The sequence below is a fragment of the Lutra lutra genome, chromosome 10 (assembly GCF_902655055.1).
Source record: "Lutra lutra chromosome 10, mLutLut1.2, whole genome shotgun sequence".
Classification (NCBI taxonomy): domain Eukaryota; kingdom Metazoa; phylum Chordata; class Mammalia; order Carnivora; family Mustelidae; genus Lutra; species Lutra lutra.
This window is the reverse complement of record NC_062287.1, coordinates 12172952-12178049: the sequence shown is the minus strand read 5'-3', so window position 1 is coordinate 12178049 and position 5098 is coordinate 12172952.

Below are 5098 nucleotides of genomic sequence, written 5' to 3'. Positions count from 1 at the left end.
GGGTTCCCTAAAAGCCCCCTATGGTGTGTAATGGTCTTCCCCTCTCCCGCAACGCCAGAACATGGGGGTCTCAGGTCATCCCCTAGTATTAAGCAAGCCCGAGGTGGGATTATGCTCGCCCTCCCCTTTCCCAGTATAACCAGTGAAAAGCTGCGTCTGGCCTCTGCCTCTCAGAGGAGTGTTTGAGGGATACACATACATACACAGTTTTGTTCCTTGACTTGCACAAAAGCACCCCTACTCATCAACTTGCAGGCTTTGCGTTTCTGGGCTGCCTTGCTCCGCATGCCTCAAACCCTTTGGCCCCTGAGAATGCTGGGAAACCAAAATGGCAGCAGATTCCATGGCCTGAACTCATGAATCCTGACCAGGGCTTCCTCACAAGCAGCCTCTGCCACTCCCCACCCTCTGGCTGTCCCAGAGGCTTGGGTGCTGGCTCCAGACGGTGGGAATGAGGTGAGCCTCCTATCCAGGAGCTCCACTGGAGAGCTGGCACGAAGTCTCTCTTTTCTGGCACAGGCCATGAGGAGATAGGACACTTATGCACGGAACCTCAAGGACAGGCTCTTCATGAAGAAAGTTTCAGGGGCGCCTGGGTGGCTCAGTGGGTTAAAGCCTCTGCCTTCAGCGCAGGTCATGATCTCAGGGTCCTGGGATCGAGCCCCGCATTGGACTCTCTGTTCAGCGGGGAGCCTGCTTCCCCCTCTCTCTCTGCCTGCCTCTCTGCCTACTTGTGATCTCTGTCTATCAAATAAATAAATAAATCTTTAAAAAAAAAAAAGAAAGAAAGAAAGTTTCATATGCAGAGGTCCTGCCAGAAAAGCCTGACCTTGAAAGCTCAGGTCGGTGTGGTACCTGGAGGGCTCATTGAACTGACCACCAATTATCCGCACGCTCTTGTCTGCCTGCTTTGGGATGAACTGCAGAGCCCACAGTCCAATAGGGCAGATGCCTGGGACACAACTACTCGAAAGAGAGGGCAGGGTGTCAAGAGATATATCCCAGATGCTGTAAGGGTTCAAAGGGTGAGCAAGGTACTCAGACCCTGGCCATGTGTCCAACCAAAGCAGCCTACCCTGTGAACAGCTTGGCGGGGGGGGATGTTTTTCCAAGAGAGTTCAGAGCAGACTGGATCTATGGTGGGAGGCACTGTTCTTCGGCATAGAAGAAATTATAGCCATGAGCTGACTACGTCTCCCCAGGCCTGTAGCTGGGGCTGCCCCAAGCCTTGGAACGGCAAGAAACGAAGATACTGATGCCCCCAGTCACTCTAGAAAACAAGAAATAGGCTGGGAAGAAATAGAGTCAGACTTCAGCATTGGGTTCAATCTCGGCTCTTCCACTAACTGTGTGCCCTTGGGAAAGTTATTGAACCTCTCTGAGCCTTAGAATTTTTTTCATCTGGAATATGAGGATGACAATCCTTCCCTCCAGGAAATAAAGCCTCTCACACACACCTGGGGCAGAGCAAGCGCTCAGGCAGTGGCCGTTGGTATAATTATTAGTCCCCAGCTAAGACGAGCTTGGATGTTCCTTTGGGCTACGGATGGATGCGATTCCGTTTCCAGGTAGGCACGGAGCCCTACAAGTTTCCCAGCGCTGTTGGGAGATGCCTTATTTCTGAGCTTAGAACTTTGGGGGAGACGCCCAATGGTCTGAGGTTGTTATCAATAATTGATACAACATTGTCCTGAGGGTTACAGGCGCTTCCATATGTAAAGAGCATCTAGCAGTGCCTGGCACAGAGTAAGCGACAGGGGGGTGGTGTAGAAGTGAACAACACAGACTCTGGAAGCACACTCTGGGCTCTGAACCCCAGCACCCCTAGTTCCTGGAGGCGGGATCCTGGGCAAGTCACTAAGCTCTCTGTGACTTGGTTTCCTCATCTACGCACTGAGGATAGTAGTCTTACAGCTCATCTTGTAGAGTTGTGGGGATTCAACAAGGTAATAGACATAGGGCATGCAGAGAAGTCGCTGGCACCCGGTAAGGGCTACGTGACTGTTTGCGCTCCTGCTTTTGAAGTCCCATATGGGTTTTTGCTGCTGCCGTTCTTGTAGCAAGAGCACTGGATTCGAGTCCAGAAGAGCCAGGTTGCACTCTGCCCTCAACAATAAACAGCCGTCCAACAGCAGGCAGATCACTTCACCCCTGAAGCTCTTGTCTTGTCTCAAAACCCGGGACGAGAACTCCCGTCCCACTTGCTCTGACGGATTCATGTGACAACGAAGGTGCTTTGAAAACTGTAAAGTAATAAATTAGAAGAGACAGATGGAAAAATAAAGTCGTATGACGCTGTTAAAGTATTCTTTTTAATTTGTGCAAGAGAGGAAAATATGTAGATAAACATGCTTGTTTATCTTGCATGGGAAGTTGCTCAAAAAATAACTGGTGGGACCTAGGAGATGAAAGAGTGGGCTTAGGGACTTTTACTTTTTCCTTTAAACCCTTCTGTACTATTTGAATAATTTTTTTTTAAAGCAAGCATAATTTCCTTGCATAACTTAAAATGAAAGCAAAACTTTTCTGAACATTCTGGATTATTAGTGGATTGCCCTCGAACTTCAGAACACTTTGCATTCTTGTCTTGACTCTGACGTAGAAATGAACGGGTACCCAGCCCTTTCACTCATGACCTCAGTCTTTCGTTCTGTAAAATGGGCATAAAATCCCCCTTTCGCCCCCCCCAACCTTTACAAAAGCTATGAAGAAGATAAAGAAGTGTTCTGTCTTAAAGATAAAAATGAAGACGAACGTAACACCTTTTCTGAAACTAACTTCTTACCTCAAACTTAAAATGCAGAGCTTCTAGGCCTGCTCCAGGCAGAGGCAGGCTCTGCTCCCGCCCAACAGCCTGAGGGAAGGGAAAAGTGTCTATTGTTTTGCCCTGAGGCTCTCCATTAGTGATCACAGTGCTTTTGACCCCGCACAAAGCCTGAGCAGGCTTGGCCCCTACCCTCTCCTCCAGACGATGGAAGAACCAACCCTGTAAATGGAGACCCAGGCGTTTCCACTTTGGAGGGGAAGATTCTTAAAGGAGCAAGACCCTTACCTAAGACAGATTACATCACTTCCCGCCTACCCAAGACACCAAGACACCAAGACACCAGCAGCTGCTGCCACAGGGGAGGAGAGAGGAAGCCAGGCTGGGAACGGGACCTCAGCCCCTACGCCTTCCCCCAGGTCTTCCCCCTCCTCTCTCAGGGCCCCCCAGAAACTGGCCACACTCTCTCCCCTGAGGCAGTGGCAGCTCTGTAATTCCCACTGTGTCATTGTGGCCTGTCTCCATTTGGAAAAGTCTCTTTCTGACCTCTCTGTATCTCTCCCTGCCTTTGTGGGGGGGAGAGTGGGAAGGGGAAGGGAGAGAGAGATCATCTCAGCATTTACTCAATTAGTGGTAATTAGAAGGCAAGGCCCTGGCGCTCTCCTCACAGCTGCTCCAAAGGCCAGGGACTGCTCCGGAGTAACTGCTAAATGGCCATTGGACACACTCTGTCTGAGACGGGCCTCTCCAGCCAGCTCCTGCCCCTCCGCTCCCAACGGCAGCCCCCACGCAGCACACACCACACTCCTCTTCCTCCCCATACCTGCTTCTCCAGGGCGGGATTTCTGGGGTTCACCCTGGATTCTTAGCCCCCAAAACAGCAGGCCTGGGCTATGTCCGTCAGGCCATCTTTTGGTGCCTTTGGCTAGCAAGGGGCTTGTTCTCCGGGCCTGCTCCCCAGATCCTGACTCCCCAGGCTGACCCAAGCCCTGCCCCGCAGAAGAGTGGCCTAGGGCCTTCCCTTTCCACGGGGCACCCCCATCCCCCGGGTTCCTCACTGGGGCACCACGGTCTGGCACAGAGACCCCTGCGAGGCTGGGCAAGCTGAGCCCTGACTCCAGGCTCTTGGAAGGATCACAACTCCTCTTCCGTTCCCACAAGCCCAGACACAGGTTCAGAACCGTAGGAGAACTGGCTCCAGTCTGATGACATGTCACAGGGTCAGCTCGTCCCTGGGTCCTCAGCTACTGATCTCAGGAGGCAGAGCCGGAGGAACTGAGAAGCCATTTTTTCTTAGGAGCGTGGCCCACCCTGACCCCAACGTTAGGCACCAGCTGCTCGGTACCGTCCATCCTGTCCGTGCTTATTAATGATTCTGATTAACCTCTTTGCAGATCCATTATCTCAATGCCAGGGAATATACTATTAATTCCCATCTGTGCCGGATTACCTACAGCTAGTGGCTGGTACTTTTCCATGGTCTCACAACACATCTTAATCAGATGGTGAGTGGGTTTAATTAGCCGAAGTATAGGTTTTATTTTTTTTTATTCATATAACTACTTCATCTAATGGAAGCCTATTATCTGTGGCTTTTTTCCCATGCATAATGATCGCCGTTTTTAATTGATGGTGCATCAGGGGTTGCGGCTACAATATGGCAGCTGCAACACAAGTTGCCTTTCCCCAGAACGAAGGTGGAGAAAATGAGTTGTCAGTGAGGCATCAGATTTCTTGTTTTCGCAGAGATGCGAGCTCCCTTGTGGAAGCTGCTGGCTCCTGCCAAGAGAAAGGAAATGTAGTTCTCGGCTGGGCGACCGCTGGGCTTCACTGTTGCACAAGGCCCTCCAGGAGCCCTAGGGCTGGAGCCAAATCAGGAACAGCTGGGAGAGGTAGCTATTTGTCAATCCAACCAGATCACAAGCAACCCCAGGCAGGGACCCGGGCTTTCTCTTGTTCTGCTTCCTCTATCCCACAGGCCCTGGGACAGGCTCATACACCGGGCGTGGCCCCCCACACACTTGTGGTGAGTTAAGCTCCGAGCTCAGAGGGTGCGGGAAACCAGGACCCTCGCAAAGAAAGTCCTTTGTCTTGAATGGAGGGTGAACCTGAAGTTCTCCCCATAGGGAAAGAGAGGGGTCCACTTTCACATTTGCACAGGGGCTCCTGTCCAAGCTATAGAAAGACCATCCTAACTGTTCCCGTTGAGAGAGAAGACCCTGGTCCTCCATGGGATGGCTTGTCTAAGTTCCGGTGACCATCGGGGACAGAGGAGGATCTCCAAGAACAAAAAAGTGTCCCATTTACCCTGATGAGAGGAGACAGAAGGGTGAA